This window comes from Oryctolagus cuniculus, chromosome 2, assembly GCF_051225735.1.
Source record: "Oryctolagus cuniculus isolate XC-2025 breed Fujian yellow rabbit chromosome 2, ASM5122573v1, whole genome shotgun sequence".
Taxonomy (NCBI): Eukaryota; Metazoa; Chordata; class Mammalia; order Lagomorpha; family Leporidae; genus Oryctolagus; species Oryctolagus cuniculus.
Window position 1 is genome coordinate 82,117,799 of NC_142868.1, and position 21,663 is coordinate 82,139,461.

Below are 21,663 nucleotides of genomic sequence, written 5' to 3' on the forward strand. Positions count from 1 at the left end.
TTTGAACAGCCCAGGTCTCAACTGTTGAGGGATGGTTTTTTTTTTCTCTTTCATGCAAATTGTTGAACTCTTAGTACAGAGTTGGTCTTCTGTGTATAAAGTTAATTGAAAATGGAGAATGGGACTGGGAATGGGAGGAGGGGGAGAAGAGGAATGGGAGTGGGATGGGAGGACAGGTATGGTGGGAAGAATCACTATATTCCTAAAATTGTACTTATTAAATGCATGAAGTTTGTATTCCTTAAATAAAAGGTTTCTTTGGGGAAAAAAATCATCTAGGAGACAAAAATGGAAAGGTATTCCTTGTAAATATATTAGAAAAATTAATAGTTAAGATGTCCATATTACCTAAATAAATCTCTAGATATAAAACAATCCCCAACAAAATATAAGACATTTTTAGAGAATTAGAAAAATAATCCTAAAATTTATATGGAATCACAAAGACCCAGATTAGCCAAAATGATCCAAAGCAAAAATAATAAAGCTAGAGTCATCACATTACCTGATTTCAAAACATACTACAAAGCCATAGTAATTAAAACAATATGGAACTGGCATAAAAACTGACACATAGATCAATGGAAAAGAATGGAGAACACAGAAATTAATCCATGCACATACAGCCAACAGATTTCTGACAAAAGTGCCAAGAATATACATTGGAGAATGGATAGTCTTTCCAATAAATGGTGCTGGCAAAACTGGATATGATATGTAGAAGAATAAAACTGGCTCTATCTATCTACCATATTCAAAAATCAATGAGAGATGGATCAAAGACAAAATAGAAGACACTGAACTCTGAAACTGCCAGGGGAAACAGGAGAAACTCTTCAAGACACTGGTGTAGGCAATGATTTTTTTTTTGGAGAAGTTCCCAAAACCACAGGCAACAAAAAGCAAAGCTGGACAGATGGGATTATCTCAAACCCAGCGACTTCTGCACAGGAAAGGAAACAATCAATAGAGTGAAGGTACTTCCAACAAAATGGGAGAAAAGACTTTCAACCTACTCGTCTGACAAAGAATTAAGATCCAGATAATACCGAGAATCCAAAAAACTTAACAACAAACAATCTAGTTAAGAATTGGTCAAAGCACTTGAACAGATAGTTCTCAAAAGAAGAAATACAAATGGCCAATAAATATATGAACACTCAATATCACTAGCCATCAGAGAAATGCAAATAAAACCACAAAGAGATAGCACCTCACCCCTGTTAGAAAAGCTATCATCAGTGGCCGGCGCTGTGGCACAGTGGGTTAAAGCCCTGGCCTGAAAAATTGGCATCCCATATGGGCACCAGTTCTAGTCCCAGCTGCTTCTCTTCCAATCTAGCTCTCTGCTATGGCCTGGGAAAGCAGTCAAAGATGGACCAAGTCCTTGGGCCCCTGCACCCACGTGGGAGACATGGAAGAATCTCCTGGCTTCAGATCAGCACAGCTCCGGCAGTTGCGGCCTTCTGGGGATTGAACTAGCAGATGGAAGACCTCTCTCTCTGTCTCTACCTCTCTCTGTAACTCTCTTTCAAATAAATAAAAAAATTTTTAAAAAATTTTAAAAAGCTATCATCAGAATTAAAAAGGAGAGAATGATCCAATATGGGAAGCAGGACACACAGCAGACTCATAGAATGGCAGATGTCCTAAACAGCACTCTGGCGTCGGAATCAGCCCTTAAGGCATTCAATCTGGCTAAAAAGCCCAGGACAGCATTTCAGGCATGGAAAGCCAAGACATTGTGGCAAAAAATGACCTAAATGAAAGATCTCTGTGAGTGACATCCCGATGGAAAGAAGGGGCCATCAAAGAAGGAGGTACTTTTCTCTGAAAGGAGAGAACTTCCACTTTGGCTATGGCCTTGTCTAAATAAGGTCGGAGTTTGTGAACTCAAGAGGCTTCCATAGCCTTGGCAGCTCATGAAAGAGCCTCAGGTGATCACTGATGTCATAAATGAGAGTGTGAATTATTAAATCAACAACAGGAGTCACTGTGCACTTGCGCCTCATGTAGGACCTCTGTCCTTAATGAGTTGTACTATGAGAAGTAACGGTAAAACTAGTCTTCAAACAGTACTTACACTTTGTGTGGGTGCAAACTGTTGAAATCTTTACTCAGTATAGAGTTGATCTTCTGTATATAAAGATAATTAAAAACAAATCTCGATGAAGAATGGGATGGGAGAGGGAATAGGAGGTGAGATGGTTTGGGGGTGGGAGGGCAGGTATGAGGGGAAGAATCACTATAATCCAAAAGTTGCACTTACAAAATTTATATTTATTAAATAAAAGCTTTCTATAAAAAAAGAAAAGAAATGCTGTCAAAAAGCCAGAAAGTGGGGCCAGCATTGTGGCTTAGCATGTAAAGCCACTGTCTGAGACGCCATCGGCCCTGTGGGTGCCAGTTGGCCACAGTTGTTTTGAAGAAGATACCCAGAACACAGCATAGTGAGGCAAAGAGCTGGGAAATGGGAAAGAAAGATGGTGAGCCAAGAAAGATAGAGAATGTGCCTGTCGTATGATTGTGCAGCTCCACTCCGAGGTATGCTGCCTAGAGGGACTCCAGCACACTCACACCAGGACATGTGCATAAAAACTATGCATCATTCATAACAGCAAGAAAATGAGAAAGACAACCCAAACATTCATCAAGAATAGGATGGACACTCTGGGGCATATTGATACAATGGAATTCTACAAAGCAGTTAAAAAAAAGAATGAAGTGTTTACAAAAATCTATCAAAATGGCTAAACCTCTCAGAGCATTGAGGCAAAAAAGTAAGTCATAGAAGGATATGTGCAGAATGATTCCATTTATATATAGCTCAAAGAATAAGCAAAACAAATCACGTACTATTTAGGAATGAATAAGAACTAATTATGTCAGAGCGCTTGCTCTGTGCCAAGCACTAGTCTGTACCTTGTACAAATTTGTTTTGGAAAAACTCAGTGTAGAAGAATCAGCCACCAATGGTAGAAAGCACTGTGGTAGAAACAGGGGGACAAACCCATAAATTATGCAGAGTCCAGTTTCTCGGGAGCTTAGGGACAGAAGTGTAGTCTTGGGCAGTCATAAGACAAGGGTACCCTCACACAACACGGTCGGAAGGTGCTGTATACACAAAGGCAGCCTGTGGCTAACCCAAGGGCACCTGGACTTTCTCCAAGGATACTAACACTCCTACGAGGTAGTCCAGGTGTCAGATAAGAGTGGCAGGTTATCTTCATGTCTTTGTCCCACAGAGTCTGGGGTGACTGTCAGGGTCACCTACAGGGCAGGATGTTGCTTATGACCACGATGGCTACAGTCTCATCAAGCTGGATCCTGCAACTTATGAACTCATGTCATCCTTACGGCAGCTCTGCGAGATGGGGATTCTCACTACATCCTACTTTAGGGATGAGGGAACTGCCGCACAGGGAGGGTAAGTAATGTTCTCACAGTCACATAGGTCACGCAAGGTGTGTAGTAAAACTAGAAAGGCAGCAGCAACAGCAAGCCAAAATCCAGCCAGTGGGTACCTTAGAAGTGAAGGATATCCTTAGAGGAGCTGCAAGGCTCTGGGAGCATTCTTTACATAGACAATGAGTAATATATGCTCATTTCATCATGATTCTTCAAATTAAACCTATGTGCTATAGGCTCCTTTTAAGTGTATTTCATAATAAAAGTTACTAGACCATATTGCAAAGCAAAGATCAAAAAGTAAAAGCGAGCTTATCTCAAAAAAAGAGAGTATTAGAAAAACAGTTTGTTAGAAAGCTAAGAGAAAAAGAAATCGCCATAACAGAGGGGAAAGAAATGCTTTGAATTTATGTAACTATTGCCATATCCGTGAAAGAAGAATCCTGTTTTGACTGTCCAGTTCCATCTGGTTTGAAAGGCTGACAGTGTGAGGGTCCCCTTGTCTTATGACTTATAAAAGGACTAGCACATGAATCTGTAATTGAGTGAGAGACACATGCGTCCCCCTAGGCTGGCCACATCTATCCACACTTTGAACAACTCTGATGAGTAAACCAAGGAATTTTTTTTTTTTTTTTTTGACAGGCAGAGTTAGACAGTGAAAGAGAGAGACAGAAAGGTCTTCCTTTTTTTCCTTGGTTCACCCGCCAAGTGGCTGCTACGGTTGGCGCGTTGCGGCCAGTGCGCTGCGCCAATCTGAAGCCAGGAACTAGGTGCTTCCTCCTGGTCTCCCATGCAGGTGCAGGACCCAAGGACCTGGGCCATCCTCCACTGCACTCCCGGGCCACAGCAGAGAGCTGGACTGGAAGAGGAGCAACCGGGACAGAATCCGGCGCCACGACCAGGACTAGAACCCAGTGTGCCGGCGCCGCAGGCAGAGGATTAGCCTAGCGAGCCGCGGCACCAGCCAAGAAATTCTTTTGCTTAAATTAGGGTCATGTCACTGTCACTGACAACCTAAAAAACCCTAACAAATGAGTGAATACATAAAGAATTGTTAGGCCAATGCTTCGCAGGTAACCTAGTATGAAAACGTCACTTTTTCTCTACACTGTTTAGTTAGCAGGTGTTTTCACTACATGTATTCCACTATTTTTCCATTTTAACCATGGACATCCACTGGGGCTACGCCCCAACACTCCTAGTAGATGCCCAAAACCATAGATGTACCAATTCCTATTCACATTGTGCTTTTTCTATGCACACATAACCTTGATAAAGTTTAATCTATAAATTAGGCACAGTACAAGATTAACAATAATAACTCATAAAATAGCATAGTTAGAACAGGGGAGGGCACTGTGACACAGCACGGTAAGTGCCGGTTCGAGGCCTCACGATTCCACTTTCACGCCAACTCCCTGCTGATGCTCCTGGGAAGCAGCAGATAATGGCTCGAGTACTGGAGTCCCTGCCACTCACGTGAGAGACCCGGATGGAGTTTCAGGCTCCCGGCTTCAGCCCGACCCCACCCTGGCTATTGCAGCCATTTGCAGAGTGAACCAGCAAATGGACGTGCTCTCTCCCTCCCTCTCTCACTCCCCCACACTCCCCCCACCCCGTCTCTTTTAATCAGAGGTAGGGACGGTCCATCCCGCAGGCCATATAAGGCCCAAAAATCATCTGGTCTGGCAACCACAGGAAGGACTTGGAATTCAATAAACCTATAGCAAGCGAACTTTTTTAAAAAAAAGATTTTATTTGTTTTAAAGAAAGAGTTACAGAAAAAAGTCTCTCTCTCTCTCTCTCTCTTTTTTTTTTTTTTTTTTTTTTTTTTTTTTTTGGACAGGCAGAGTAGACAGTGAGAGAGAGAGAGAGACAGAGAGAAAGGTCTTCCTTTGCCATTGGTTCACACACCCCCCCCCAAATGGCCACTGCAGTTGGCACACTGCAGCCGGTGCACCGCACTGATCCGAAGCCAGGAGCCAGGTGCTTCTGCTGGTCTCCCATGGGGTGCAGGGCCCAAGCACTTGGGCCATCCTCCACTGCCTTCCTGGGCCACAGCAGAGAGCTGGCCTGGAAGAGGAGCAACTGGGACAGAATCCGGCGCCCTGACCCGTACTAGAACCCTGGGTGCTGGCGCTGCAGGCGGAGAGTTAGCATAGTGAGCCACAGCGCCAGCCTGAGAAAGATCTTCCATCCTCTGGTTCACTCCCCAGATGGCCACAACGGCCGAAGCTGCGCCGATCTGAAGCCAGGAGCCAGGAGCTTCTTCCAGGTCTCCCACTTAGGTGCAGGGTCCCAAAGATTTGGGCCATCTTCTACTGCTTTCCCAGGCCATAGCAGAGAGCTGGATTGGAACAGGAGCTGCCGGGACTTGAACTGGCGCCCATATGGAATGATAGGACTTCAGGCCAGGGCTTTAAACCCCCTGTGCCACAGCGCTGGCTCCGAGCAGATGAATTTTTAAGTTGATAATTGTGTATGGCCCACAAATATGTTATAAATATCCAAATGGCCATTGGCAGAACAAAGGTTCCCCACCCCTGAAATTAAAAAAAAAAACTTTTTGGAAAATGAAAAATAATTATAATAATATACTGTAATAAGATTGCCAGTGTGACTACCTGTGCTTTAAGATCATTATTAAGTAAAACAGGGGTTACTTGAACATAAGCACTGTGGTCCTAACACTGTGACAGTCCGCTGGATAACCAAGATGGCTACAAAGTGACCAGCGGGAGGGTAGTGCATACCCCATGGATATGCTGGACAAAAGAGGAATTCATGCTCCAGGTGGGACAGAGTGGAATGGCATGATAACAGTCTACAACTTAAAAGTTCTGAATTATTTCTGGAACTTTCCATTAGACCGCAACTGACCACAGGTAGCTAGAACAATGGAAGGTACAACTGCACATAAGGAAGAATTATTGTAGGTTATTTCTTTCAAAGTTATCTTTTCTTTTTTTCATTTTGCATTAAATATTTTAGTTATCAAATGTAGAACTTTACCTGTGGATGACAGCAGCCCCTGCTGACAGCCTGATTCTAGAATCAACCAGGTAAGTGTCCCCCAGATCCGTGACTCTCATAAACAAGGCAAGATAATGTGTGTTTGTTATCTTATGCTGCTAGGTTTTAAGGTAGAATGCTACTTAACAACAGATAATTAATACAATCATTGGTTAGTTTTATTCCTAACCAATAGACTCATTAATTTTTAAGCTGAATGCTTTCTTTGAATAAAGACTTTTATCTTCTTTACTTCCCTGATTATACTGTACTTTTGTTGTTTTTCCTTCAAAACAATTGTTGCTCAAAGAATTGGGATCTTCAAGACATGACATCAATGTTTAGCTTATCATTTTTAGGCTTTATTTTTTTTAAGGTTTTATTTATTTATTTGACAGGCAGAGTTACAGACAGTGAGAGAGAGAGAGACAGAGAGAAGAGTCTTCCACCTACTGGTTCACTCCCCAAGTGGCCGCAACGGCTGGAGCTGCGCTGATCTGAAGCCGGGAGCCAGGAGCTTCCTCCCGGTCTCTCATGTGGGTGCAGGGGCCCAAGCACTTGGGTCATCCTCCACTGCTTTCCCAGGCCACAGCAGACAGCTGGACTGAAAGAGGAGCAGCCGGGACTAGAACCAGCGCCCATATGGGATGCTGGCACCGCAGGCGGAGGATTAACCTAGTGCACCACGCACCGGCCCCTTTAGGCTTTAATTCTTTGATGCTTGCTTTTGAACCATTTCCCAAGTGTTTCTCTTACTACATGAATCCCTTTTTCCCTGGTTTCAAGTATTCTGCTTGGTATCTTTTGCTGTTATATTTAGCTTCATTATAGTCTTTTCTTGTCTTGTGTTTTTCACATATCTTTCATAATAGCCTACACTTGTTTCTCAGAGGAAACGTCCTATTAAATATTTTTAAACAACTGAAGCATGTATTTTCTGGAGCTGACCTCTGCTTCGTATCATAAATCTGTTTCACGAGCAGGGACTTTCCTGGAATCACTGGGACAGAAAAGCATCGTGGTTAAGTGTATGGATGTGGAATCATTCTGCCCAGGGTTCAAATCCCAACCTTGTCATTTATTATCTCTGTGGCCTTAGATAAGGTTCTTAAATTCTTTATTTCAGTTTCTCACCAAAAAAAAAAAAAAAAACATGGGAGAGCAAGGGTGGTACTTGCCTTATAGTATCATGAAGCTAAAACATGTGAAGTCCTTAGAACCACTTCAGTCACAAGGTATGCTCAAAACTACTTGTTATTCTCTCTCTTTTTTTTTTTTTAAGAAAAGCACCAAGTTACATTTTTATTGAATCACAAATTATTTATAGTTTGCAACAGCATTTAGGGACACTTGGGAAAGCAAAAGTATTCTTTTTTTAAGAAAAAGATTTATTTATTTATTTATTTAAAAGGCAGAATTATAGAGAGACAGAGACAGAGACAGAGAGAGAGATCCTCCATCCGTTGGTTCACTCCCCAAATGGCCACAATGGCTGGAGCTGGGCCGATCCAAAAAAACCAGGAGCTTCTTTCAGGTCTCCAATGCAGGCAGAGGGGCCCAAGGACTTGGGCATCTTCCACTGCTTTCCCAGGCCATAGCAGAGAGATAGCTCAAAGTGGAGCAGCCGGGTCTCAAACCAGCACCTACATAGGATACCATACTGCAGGTGGCTCTACCCAGAAGGCCACAGGACTGGCCCCCACTTGTTATTCTTATCAAGACAATGGCCAGTATGAATGTTATCACATCACACTACCATCCTCACCCTAGATTTTTCTCTGTCTCCTCATCTTCTCCCAGTCCTGATTTGGAAGGAAAAATCAACATGCTGAGCTTTCCCTGGTCCGTGTCAAACTGGTGTGAAGCCTCATCCTAACACCGAATAAAAAGTCAAAGTTACATGTCCCCTCATTAAAACCGATGCTTAAAAAACAAAATACAGGAGTGGACGTCTGGCACAGTGGTTAAGACAGCACTTGGGATACCCACATCCTGCATCAGAGTGCCTGGTTCAAGTCCTCTCTCCCACACTTTGGACCCAGCTTCCTGTTAACATATACTCTCTGGGGGCAGCAGGTGATAGCTCCAGCACGTGTGTCCCTGCCACTCCTGTGGAAAACCCAGATGGAGTTCCTGGCTCCTGGCTTCAGCCTGGCCCAGCCCTGGGTGTTGCAGGAACTTGGGAAGTGAACCAACAGATGGAAGACCTCTCTCCCTCTATCTCTCTGCCTTTAAAAAAATGAATAAAAATTTTCAAAAATAAAATATACTTAAAAATTTTTAGATGCCAATGTGTATGTCAGGCAAATATAGACTGAAGACAGTGTTAGCATTGCTTATAATTTCCTCCACACAGATAACAGAAGGTTGGGCTCCTGGGGGAAGGATCCTTTGCAAGCTTACCTAATACAAAGAAGTACCTAATCCCAGTTCCCAGCAGTACTCAATAAAACTTTCTACCCAGCTCCTCTCCCTGACCCTAACAGCCCAAAGTCTCATCTTACCATAGCTTCTGGCTTAAAGTCTAGGATCCCATGATCTGTGTCTGGTGTGGATATGTTGACACTTGACTTAAAGGTTTACAGTGCCAATACTCCCAGCACACAGGGTGAGCCAGAGCAGCTGCAATACACATTCCATTAGAAAGAGCAAAGAAGTGTAGCCACACAGCAGCCAGCAGTCCAGAAAAACGGAACGCCCTGGTCCGACGTTGCCAGGCCTTCCCCTGGAATGCCCCTTGCCTAGTCTCTCGCTCCATGCAGTTCTCCACATCCACCGCTCTCCATGTCTTTGGCTGTGCCCTCTGCGATGCCCTCCCTTTTCTCAGCATTCCTGTAGACACTTCCAAAGAGGTCATCAGAAGCCATGTTCCTTTCGGTAGCTTAGCAGATGTCTCATCCTATTTCATGGGGTGGGAGGAGAGTAGAAGGGGGCAAGTTGGGAGAGGGGAGAGCATATTTTGTATGAGGAAGTAGGAAATGCCTGTGGACGGACAGGTGGATTCCATGATCAGCCTCAGCTCTTCATCCCTCCCCGTGTGGCCACCCTTTGTCACGTGACTTGCAGTCCTCTAAAGGCGCCGCGGCTCAACAGGCTAATCCTCCACCTAGCGGTGCCGGCACATCAGGTTCTAGTCCCGGTCGGGGCACCAGATTCTGTCCCAGTTGCCCCTCTTCCAGGCCAGCTCTCTGCTGTGGCCCGGGAGTGCAGTGGAGGATGGCCCAAGTGCTTGGGCCCTGCACCCCATGGGAGACCAGGAGAAGCACCTGGCTCCTGCCTTTGGATCAGCGCGGTGTGCGGGCCACAGCACGCCAGCCGTGGCGGCCATTGGAGGGTGAACCAACGGTAAAGGAAGACCTTTCTCTCTGTCTCTCTCACTCACTGTCCACTCTGCCTCTCAAAAAAATAAATAAATAAAAAATAAAATAAAATAAAATAAAGGCAGAGCTTATCTCTTGACCCCTGACCTTTTGGCTTGACTGTGTGGTTTGCTTAGGCCAAAGGGGTGGGAGTAGGTGAGTCACAGGCAGGGACTTGTACCCTGGCCACTGCCCACCGCCTTCACCAGGAGGATGTGCCAGGGTTAGGTTGCTGGCCCCAGGAGGAAGATGAGGGACATGTGGAGTAGAGTGGGCCCAGCTGCCTAAACTTGACACACATGAGAGCAGCCTGGCCCAGCTGGTCTCACAGGCACATGAGAGCTGGCGTGGAATCACTGTTTGCAGCCACTGTGTAATGAGGTGGTTATTCCATAGCAATAGCAGGCCAACATATCTAGTAAAAGAAAGCATTCACACAAAATTATAAATTAAATTGTATCCCCCAGCCCTAAACCCTGATAAAGACTCTGCTTGGCCAAAATTTAGTCAGGGGTTTCTGAACCTTCTCCCATCTGTGCACTTCCTCATGAAGTCCAGTCTTAGCAGGCCCAGCACTGTGATGCAGCAGGTTAAGCCAGGCCTGCAGTGCCGGCATCCCGCATGGGTACCAGTTCAAGTCCTGGCTGCTCCACTTCCGATCCAGCTCCATGCTAATGCCTGGGAAAGTGGCAGAGGATGGCCCAAGCCCTTGTACTCTCTGCAACCACACAGGATATCTGGAAGAAGCTCGTGGCTCCTGGTTTTGGCCTGGCCCAGCCCCAGTCATTTTGGCCATTTGCAGGGGAAACCAGTGGTTGGAAGATGTATGTGTGTATTTCTCTATCTCGCTGTTGTCCTCTATTTCTTTCTTTCAAAATTTTTTTTTAATTCCAGTATAAGCCAAAGAATCCAGCTGGGTCAGTTTAGCCAGGACCCCCCACCCTGCTCTATATCTACTCAGGCTTGTATCATTCCCCACCACCTCCTGGCCTGTCTTCAGCAAGAATCCTGCTAGATCAGTTTAGCCAGAACCCCCGACTCTTAGCCATTCTCCCTGCACTGACCCCCAGCCATTCTACATTCTGCATTCTGGGCTGAGCCTAGTCTCTCAACCCCAGCGCAAAATTTGATTGCAGTGGTCCCTGTAGCTGTGACAATGGTCCTGAATAAAGCCCTCTTTCCTATGCTTCTCCATAAGCACCATTGGATAAATCCCTTGAATGCCTCAATGTGACTTTATCTGGAGATGGGGCCTTTTGGGAACTGGCACAGGTCCTGCGTCCTAAGCAGAGGAAGGGACCAGGCTCTTGGTGATCACACAGGAGGAAGCACAGTATGATGACACAATGAGAAGACGGTTAACTTCAAGGCAAGGAAAAGGCTCTCCCCAGAAACCAGCCCTTGCCACACCTTGACCTTGGATCTAGCCTCCACATAAGCCATCGATTCTTGTTAGGGTAGCCTGTGAAAACTACTGCAGGTAGGCTGAAATAACGGAGGTCATGCTCACTGCCATCAGTCTCTTACAGCTGAGGACAGGAGATGGGATTTTATTCCTGAGCACTTGCAATTCTACCACACTTCTAATGTGAAGGAGCCATGCCCAGCTTGGGCCGTACAGGAAGATTCTGGGTAAAAACTGGGAAGACCGGCAAAGCAAAACAGGTAAGAATGTCTTCCACTAGCCCTTAGAGAAGAGGGAAATTCAGTCTATTGATTGACCCAAGATTCTGGAAACAGAATCCCTTTGTCAGCAAGTTCAGAAAGGGGCACAAACTTGAGGTTGAACTCTATTACACACTGGAGTCCCTAAGTGAATTGAAGTTCAGCCTCTTTAGGTAATTACACTTACTGCTTTTCTTGTAGCCAGGAAGGTCAGGGAGAAGGCGAGGAGACAGGCCATGTCCCTGCTCACACCTCCTTTTATACAGAACCACGCTCTCTCCCTCTTCAGCCTCATTTATGTGATAAACAGCTGAGTTAAATTTGATCTTGGCCAGCGCTGCGGCTCAACAGGCTAATCCTCCGCCTTGCGGCGCCGGCACACCGGGTTCTAGTCCCGGTTGGGGTGCCGGATTCTGTCCCGGTTGCCCCTCTTCCAGGCCAGCTCTCTGCTGTGGCCCGGGAGTGCAGTGGAGGATGGCCCAAGTGCTTGGGCCCTGCACCCCCTGGGAGACCAGGATAAGTACCTGGCTCCTGCCATCGGATCAGCGCGGTGTGCCGGCTGCAGCGCGCCAGCCGCGGCGGCCATTGGAGGGTGAACCAACGGCAAAGGAAGACCTTTCTCTCTGTCTCTCTCTCTCTCACTGTCCACTCTGCCTGGTGAAAAAAAAAATTTTGATCTTGACCTTCTCTGCCATAGCCTCCCTTTTGAAGAGCAGCCTCTGGAGTTTTCACTTACTCAGAAAGTCACCACAAGGCGAGCAGATGCGCTTTCCCCACCGGTCAGACTTCTATCCACCCTGAGACAAGACCAGTAACCCTCATAACAGCATCTGTCAAGTGCCTCGCATGGATGGGCACCGTGCTAAGTTGCATTATTTTTTATTTGAAAGGCAGAAATGCAGAGACAGAAATTTTCCATCCTCTGGTTCACTCCCCAAATATCCGCAATAGCCAGGGATGGGCCAAGCCACAGCTAAGAGCCAGGACTTCATTTAGGTCTCCCGTGTGAGTGGCAGGGTCCCACATACTTGAGCCATCATCTGCTACCTCCCATGGTACATGTCTGGAAGCTGGATTAGGCGTTCCAGTATGGAATGCGGGCATCCCAAGTGGCACTTTGCCACTGTGCTATACAACCCACCCCCACCTCACCCCACCCCTGCCAATGGCAAGTTTTCAGCACCTATCAACTTCCCTTGTCTCAGTGAAAGTGCTTCCTGTTCTTGGTATCAACAGGTCCCTCTGTGTCTTTGGGGGCAGAATGTGTCACCTCTGGTTCTAGGTAGGTGATCCTCAGTTGGCCCTTATGTGATTAAGACATGGATAGGGAGGGCACGTGGAAAAATGCAGCATGCTCTGCACCCTCCTGATCTTAACAGGTCACACTAATGTTACAGCAGGTAGCAGAAGACGAGAGTGAGAAGGAAATGCTAACATGAAAGGAGCACCAGCATTTTGTGGGAATTCTGTAGGAATGTGGATGAAAGGAATGATTTTTTAAAAAGGTCTAAGACGAGGGTCTCTCACCCTGTGTCTAGTCAGTAGACATTTGTATCCAATAAACATTTATTAAAACACATGCACAAATAAGTGCTTAAATTTTAAAATAAGTATTTTTTTCAATATAAGGTGATGTTCTCCCCTACTCACAACAGTCAGAACCAGTTGTACCTAAAAGTTCAGTTCAGTAGCCTTGAGGTTGTATTTATTAAAGGAATTTTAATTTTTAATCCTATTAAGCCTATTTCAGTAATTTATTCCTGCCACTGAATCTGAATTTATCAACTGGAATCTACAAACATTTGTTACAGTTAGCTCTGTTCAGTATTAAGGGCACCTACTGTGAGGCTGAATTTGGCCAGTTACCTTTTTTTTCTGCAGAGGACTCTGGGATAATTCAGCGACCTCGACAAGACTGCTCAGAGGTGAGGGGGCTGTGTTAGAGAAGCCCACCGCAAGGTGGTCGGTAAGTCTCGGTGATGGCAGCCCTGAGGTGCTGCCACCTCCACCAGCCCTCAGAATGGGCCAAGGACCTGGGACAGCATTCAGATGAGTCCCTCGTGGGCTGAGCTAACAACTGGCCAAAATCATCCTGGGCAGACAGATCTTTCTCCATGTAACCCACACAGATGCCCACAGCAGAAGTGCCAAGCCAAGATTCACTGCACGTAGAAAACCATCTACAAGAGGGGTTTAACCTCTTGCGGGGGAGCATAGTGTTCCTGGTGGACCCACATTCTTCTCCTCCCTGGGACAGTTCTTAGCAAGCAGAGGACTCCAACAGTGGCAGAAGAAATAAGAGGGCAGGACGCAATGTGGGTCTGAATCCCACTGGGGAGGGAGCCTGTGTGGCCATGACCTCTCGGGTCATTCTTGACAGTAACAAATCAACCAACCAAAAAAGAAACCAGAAAACACCATTTAAGTAAATTATGAGATAGCCATTCCAAAGAATCATAAGCTAATGCTTGGAAGAATGAGTTTGGTCTATAGGTAGTAGTATGGAAATGTCTCCAAAATATACAATTAAACAAAAACAAGCAGATGCCATGGTGCAGAGGGCAAATATTGTTCCCATGAGTCTGTTCTCCAAGGATCCACATCTGCAGTGGTGAACTATTATTTGAACAGGATGTGATTTTCGTTCCTGATATTTCCTGATTCTCCACAAGCGCCCCACCTTGCAAGCGGCAGTCAGAATATTTAGCACACACTGCCTGAGAAAAGGACTCCCATGAGGGCTCAAACAGACTTCATTTTCAGGCTTTGAAGCTTTTAAACAGGCTTTGGAAGCTCCTGGTATGAGTTTTGAGATGGGGGCCGGCACTGTGGCATAGCAGGTAGAGCTGCCTCCTATGGCTCCAGCGTCCCATATGAGTGTCAGCTGGAGTCCCAGCTGCTCCACTTCCAATTCAGCTCCCTGCGAATGCACTTGGGAAATCAGCAGAGGACGGCCCAAGTGCTTGGGCCATGCATTCATGTGGGAGACCCGGAAGAAAGTCCTGGCTCTGCACTGGCCCAGCTCCAGCCATTGCCGCCATTTGGGGATTGAACCAGCAGATGGAAAATCTCTCTCTCTCTCTCTCTCTCTCTCTCTCTAACTCTGCCTTTCAAATAAATAAACAAATCTTTTAAAAAGAAGTTTTGCGAGGTTCAAAGGCAGGTACTTCTGAGTTATTAAAAGGTGCCTTTTGAGATGCACATCATTTATGCCACAAGCCATAGTTCTAGAAAAATATTTATGTAGGCAAATCCAGTTCTGTTCACTCTAAATGCAGATCTAATGGACTAGGAGAGGAAAGTGACTTAACCACTGTTGGGTCCCTAAGAGAGGGCCCTGGGCATAGCTGCCACCCTCCTCCACCAGGAAAGGATGATGGAAATCCCCGGCGACTCGGGGGATCTGAGGGCAGGGAAGACCCAGGCCCTACTTTATGGAGTGGCCGACAGGACAGCATCCCTCATGTGCTGAGTGACAAGGACGCAGAGGAGTGAAACAGCAAGTGGGTGGCCTTGAGACATCATACTCTTCCCCTGTGTAATGCCCAGAGAGGAATGGGAAGAACCGAATGCTTCCTGTGCTACCATAAGGGGCCCACAAGTAGCTGAGAGGCCAGACCTCGGGGGCCTTGGGTCCAGAGTGAGAAAGGCTGCAACAGCTACCTGCAGTGACCGGTAGCTGGACACTGCCTGGAGCAAGGACTCCAAGATGCCAGGGCAGCAGGTGACACTGACGAGTGCATGTCTCAGCTGCCTCACACCTTGGTGCTCCACCAACTCTGTCCAGCCCACCCTCAAAGCTTCGTTACAGTTCCAGGGCAATGCAAGAGGAAACCTTGAGTGTCTGTTCCCAAGGTCACAGCTCCCGATGGCAGCTTACAAATGTGAATCAATTCCTGTTACAGAAACAATTTAATTATATATCCTGCCACCTGAATGCATGAAGTTTGCCTCTGCTTCTACTCATCAGTAAGTAGATGCATGCATTAAAAATGTCTGAAAGGTTAACAGCGGTCACCCCTACAGAATGAAACTGGAAAAGAGAAGATGGAGACCTGTATTTTTCATTTTCCTCTCTCTGTATGGTTAGTTCTTCATCCATGCGCAATACATAAATACCCTCTTTTTACTTGGTGGAGGTAACACAGGAGCATATTCCTGCGAAGTGGAGCACTGACTCCATCCGTCACAGGTTACTGTATCCTCCCAGTTGAAGATGTGTCCCTGGAGTTGGGCACTAGCAATGATAGCTCCAATCTCTTTAAATCCTCTGACTTCCAAACAGGTCTCCAATCAGTTTCTCCTGACCTCCATTCATTCAATTGGTGACCAATAATTCCCAGGTTGTAGTCATTTTTATGATGGCATTCATAATGTCAAATGATACCTACAAATCCTGAACTGCTCACTGAATTTCACCCTCTGCTTCTTCCACGTGGTCCTGGAATAAGCCCCAACACCTTGGAACCTGCACTTTAACATCCAACCTGATGTTCTCCTCTTACTCTTGGGGGTCTACCCCCCTCATTCACACATCTATGACAGCTACAATGAGTCAGGACAATTCACCAGAAGACGGAGTCATGGCAGAAAGAGCACAGTAAACACCGTGCTTTGCAAAATACACTTAACTCAGGATAGAATGGTAGAGCAATCACTGTATAAAAACAGTTTCCCTGTGGGCATTAATGACCATTGATTGAGAAATACAAAGACCAAAGCACAAAGAAAAGAAAGAGTCTGAAGAGTTAGCACTTACAGGCTAAGGGCGAACTGTGGGAGAATGAGCTCAAACATAATATTTGGGTCAAAATCTGTCCATTTCTTAACTGGATTGATTGTTTTGGTGGTGTTGTGGACTTCTCTCAATTCCTGATCTATGCTGGACATTAACCCTTCGCTGAGCAACTAGCTCACATATATTTTCCACCACACTGTCAGGAGTCTCATCAGCCTACTGCTTGCTTAGCCGTGCAGAAGCTTCTGAGTCTAGTTTGTCTAGCTTCACTTTTGTTGTCTGCAATTTGAAGGTCTTATAAAAAAAAAAGTACCTGCACCAATGTCTTAAAATGTTTTCCCTATGTTTTCTTCTAGCAATTTCATAGCTTCATGTCTTACATGAAGGTCTGTGATCCACCTTGAATTGATTTTTGTATATAGGGAGATGTAGAGATTTAATTTCATTCTTCTACATATGTATATCCAGTTTTGCCACCAACATCCATTAGAAAAGACTGTCCTTTCTCCATTGGATATTCCTGGCACCTTCACCAAAAATCAGTTGAAATGAGGGCGGTGTTGTGTGGTGCAGCATGTCAAGCCTCTGCTTGCATTGCAATGCCAGCACTCCATCTCAGAGTGCCAGCAGGAGTCCTGGCTGCCCTGCTTGCCATCCACTTCCCTGCTAATGTGCCTGAGAAAACACCAGATGACAGCACAGTCCTTGGGCCCCCGCCTCCCATGTGGGAGACCTGGAAGCAATTCCAGGCTCCTGCTACAACCTGGCCCAGTTCCAGCTGTTGTGGCCATTTGGGGAGTGAACCAGTAGATGGGAGATCCCTCCTTCTGTTTTTCCCTCTATCACCCTGCCTTTCAAATACATCACAGAGACCATATGGGATGCCAGCACAGTAGGCAGTGGCTTTACCTGCTACGCCACAGCGCCAGCCCCTCCAGTTTCTTGATGTAGATGCCAGTTGCTGTAAAATTCCCTCTTAACACTGTCTCTCTGAAATTCATATCTTGCATTTTTTTTTTTTTGACAGGCAGAGTGGACAGTGAGAGAGAGACAGTCTTCCTTTTCCGATGGTTTATCCCCCAATGGCCGCTGCAGCCGGAGCACCCCGCTGATCCGAAGCCAGGAGCCAGGTGCTTCCTCCTGGTCTCCCATGGGGTGCAGGGCGCAAGCACTTGGGCCATCCTCCACTGCCTTTCTGGGCCACAGCAGAGAGCTGGACTGGAAGAGGGGCAACCAGGACAGAATCCGGCGCCCCGACCGGGACTAGAACCCGGGGTACCAGCGCCACAAGCGGAGGATTAGCCTAGTGAGCTGCGGCGCCGGCCATCTTGCATGTTTTAACACAAGGTCAGATATTTAAAAGGCAGCTTGGGGGCCGGCACTGTGGCACAGCAGGTTAAAGCCCTGGCCTGCAGCACCTGCATTCCATATGGGTGCCATTTTGGGACCCAGCTGCTCCACTTCCGATCCAGCTCTCTGCTATGGCCTGGGAAAGCAGTTGAAGATGGCCCAAGTCCTTGGGCCCTGCACCCACGTGGGAGACCCAGAAGAAGCTCCTGACTCCTGGCTTCGGATCAGCTCAGCTCTAGCCATTGCGGTCATTTGAGGAGTGAACCAGCGGATGGAAGACCTCTCTCTCTCTTTCTCTCTCTCTCTCTCTCTCCCTCCCTCTCTCTCTCTCTCTCTTCCTCTACCTCGCTATGTAACTCTTTCAAATAAATGAAATAAATCTTTAAAAAAATAAAAGGCAGCTAAGGATATTTCTGGGAACAGCAAGGTTCTGTGGAATTTGAATTCCAAGATTTGGATTGCAAGCTTCTGTACACGGCTTTAAAAATGCCCTGACGCAAACACTGTGCTGGACAGGGTAGCCACAAGAGTTGTTCCAAGGAATTAAGGAGCTTCTAATAGAAGCTCCAACACTGGGAATTGCTGATGACAGGACTCTATGGAATATGGATTCCAGGATTTGGATTCTAAGCCTTGTATTTGCTTAAAAAGCCCCTGACCCAGACACACTGTGCTGGACAGGGGAGCTTCAGAAGGTGTTCCAAGGAATTAAGGAGTTTTAAACAAAAACTCTATTAGGAATTTCTGAGCAAGCCATTCATAGAAAGATCCTCTTTAGGTCAGTTGCAGCTTAAATGAAAGGGACCTTACCAGGTGCTACTGAATGTGACTACCCCAGTACAATTAGGATTAAGCTTCTACCTCTTAAGGCTTCACAGGTGAACTCAAAAGACATGCCTGACTATTCCTGTAAGCCAGAGACCTCAAGTATCTCTTCAAAAGCAAAAAGATAAGTAAAGCTCGTCTCAGCCACACCAAAATGCTAGACTTTAATGCATACCTAGTGTACCTACCTCTTCTGATTCTTTCTGGGAGCTATTATTGGCAGAAGGACTGCTTAGTGGGTTCCTCAATGGTAATCAGTGAAAGTCCGGAGGAGCCATATGAAGCTGATTTTAGACACCTGACCTTAGCTCTGGGTAATCTGCCTACACTGCAGGCCGGCTTCTACAGCAAGCCCTGGCTTCAGCAGACTCCCTGTCCAGCATAGTTATGGACAACAGACAGGCCTTAGAATACATAATAGAACAAGGGGGAATGTGCCCAGTGATGAATGGAATCTGCCACCTTTACTCAAATACTAGCATGTTCACAGAGAAGGACATCAAAGCCCTTTATGCTCAAGCTAAATGGTTTTACAGTCTACACAGGGGTAGCCTATTACCACCTACTATCTGGGAGATGGCTAGATGTGTTTTTCCATTTTAAGGGGCACTCTATTCTCAACTGGTCTTGTTTCAGTTTTGCTCGTTTTGATTGACAAACGTCTATGTTTCAGAACTCGACTTTTGGGAATAACTGACCATGCAGGGGACACAGACATTGGCAGTGACCGAGACTGCTTCAGCTCACAAAACAAATTTGTTAGATGAGACAGACAGAAACTTCCAGACCTGGACAGGCAGGGCCTGCACTATGCCCCTCCTAAGCCGGAAGCAGCTATAGAAGACATGATGATTCCACACCCTTCAACAGCCCTTAAGATTAAGTGAATGGAGTCTCTGAGGGGGGAATGTTGTGGCAGACATATAGGATAAAACTGATCAGGTTTGTGAGCTGGAAGACCACGCCTTCACCACGCCCCCTGTGTGACCTCATGCCCCTACCTAGCCACACCTGAGTGCCCACCAGCCAATCAGGTTAATTAACCATGCCACTTTGGAAGTGGATTAAAGGCCTGGAACACGGTGGGCCCAGCCCTTCTTTTTTGGCCTTTTGCCACTGGGGCGCTTGCTGTCTCTGTGTCTCCAGGTCAGGTGGCCTCTGGTCCACCTGCCCCATGCTTCCTGGCCAACATGTTCCTCTACGTGGCTGCCTCCTGGTACTAGGTATGAACCCAGATTTCTCTATTTTTTAGATAGGGCCCTCACTCTCCTATGCATTTATCCCACTGAATTAAAAGCTTAAAAACTTTAAAAAAAAAAAAAAAAAAAGTAAGCCAGACACAGAGAGACAAATACTGCATATTCTCCCTCATATGTGGAAATTTAAAAAAACTCAATCTGAACACAAAATAGTGATAACCAAAGGCTGAGAAGATAGGAGTTTGGATAATGGATACCACATCAAAGCTGGATCAAAGGAGTAAACTGCCAGAGTCACACAGCACAGTGGGGAGGCTACAGTTCACAATAACCGAGTAGATATGTTATGAACAAGTAGAAGGGAGAAGCTCCAAGCCGCCAATCATAAATTAATGACAAAGAAGGGGAAATGTTGCTTACCCTGTTTGATCAGTATGCATCCAATAGGTGTATTGAAATAGCCCACTGTAGTTCATAAATGTGCAAAATTATTGTAATTTTTTAAAAATTGCATGAATCGCCCATTGTTACAAACAGGCATGCAGGGGGAAAACCTTGGATAGAACTATTTACTTTCTAACAGGTAAACACATACTGTATATGTAGCGGGAAGTCAATTCACATAAAGCTAGTGACTTCATTTATGAGAGCAGCAGGCTAATTAACCTAGGACTACAGAGCTCCTATTCTATACTTTAAATAAGCTAATGCAATTTTCCATACAAACAATTTAGGATGTAAGCAAATGACTACAGTTTCCTACACCAACACATTTTTCAATATTTTGGGTCATCATAAGTTTTTCCAGTTAAAATGTTACTTTTCTAGGGAGTAAAATGAAAACTATATAGGTGCTGCCCCTTCTCTATCACTCCCAAGGTGGTGGACCTACTGGGCTCCAATCGGAGCTCCCTGGAGAAACCACCCAGCCCCAGAGACCAGGAGATTTGGCGCAAGGCCAGAGAGCAAGCTGCCCGCCTAAAGGATCTAAAAGACCAAGAGAAACAACAGAAACTAGAGTTTCATAAAAGGATGGAGAAAGAGGTATCCGATTTCGTCCCAGACAGTGAGCAGATCACGGTACACTCTGGGTCAATGAACAAGATTAGAAAGCAGCATCCTGCCCACTGTGGCGGAGGTGGCTGACCTGACATCCTTCCCCTCCAGGGAAGACAATGATTGGAGCTATGTCGCGATCCTCAAAAAGGAGCTTGTACCCTCGGGTGAAGAGCTGGACTCCTACAGCCATGGAGAGCAAAGAGGACCCCCAGGAGGCTAAAGGAGCTGACCCAGCAGGAACCTGTGTGCTGAGCCCACCAGGGACTATAAGGACAAGTACAGCCACCTCATTGGCAAGGGAGCAGCCAAAGACATAGCCCACATGCTACAAGCCAGTAAGACCTAGGGCTGCAGGCCCACAGCCAAGAAGAGGGACACACACTCCGCGAAGAGACCATGAATGAGGTGTGGCCATGAGGAAGAGTTGCCACCTACCTCCTAGGCACCCCAGGAGATCCGTTTGGCCTTTGCAGCAGGGCAGAGGACAGGGAGAGACAAGGCTGCTGCCATCAGAACCCATCCTGGAGCCCCACCTCTTAACCACCTGTGACCAGCTGTCACTAGGGCGGGAGGAAGCAGGTGTTTAATTTGTCACTGTCGGAGCTTGCATGTGTCTGTGGTATGTGTGCATCTGTGTGAAAGACAGTGTGAAGGCACAGGTGGGTATTTAATCTGCGTTATTCTCTGTTCTCCTTAGACTGTTCTTCCCCCGGGGCTCCAGTCACTTATCATTCAATAAACATTATTTGTAGCCCCCGCAAAAAATAAACCCTGCCTGGTTAAAAAATAGAATGACCTAGAAACCTATTTGCATCTTCTTATTTTCAACAAACATGAAGAGTGGAACTGCAATCACAATGACAAGCAATAAAGCATACAGAATTGGGGTCAGCGCTGTGGCGTAGTGGGTTAAAGCCCCGGCCTGTAGCACCGGCCTCCCATATGGGCTCCAGTTCAAGTCTCAGTTACTCCACTTCCAATCCAGCTCTCTGCTATGGCCTGGGAAAGCAGCAGAGGAGGACCCAAGTCTTTGTGTCTTTGCATG

The 21,663-nt window shown here is 46.2% G+C and overlaps 1 long non-coding RNA gene and 1 pseudogene across 1 annotated transcript in view; one reads left to right on the top strand and one right to left on the bottom strand.

Moving 5' to 3' along the window:
- Positions 1-11,750, bottom strand: part of LOC149127863 (uncharacterized) — a 29,144-nt gene extending 17,394 nt beyond the window's left edge. The window contains exon 1 of the long non-coding RNA XR_016230002.1: positions 11,635-11,750. This is a non-coding gene — a long non-coding RNA (uncharacterized LOC149127863). The remainder of the gene's footprint in view (positions 1-11,634) is intronic.
- Positions 11,751-18,840: 7,090 nt separating this feature from the next.
- LOC149127864 (sperm-associated antigen 7 pseudogene) lies at positions 18,841-21,018 on the top strand (annotated as a pseudogene).
- Positions 21,019-21,663: the final 645 nt, after the last annotated feature.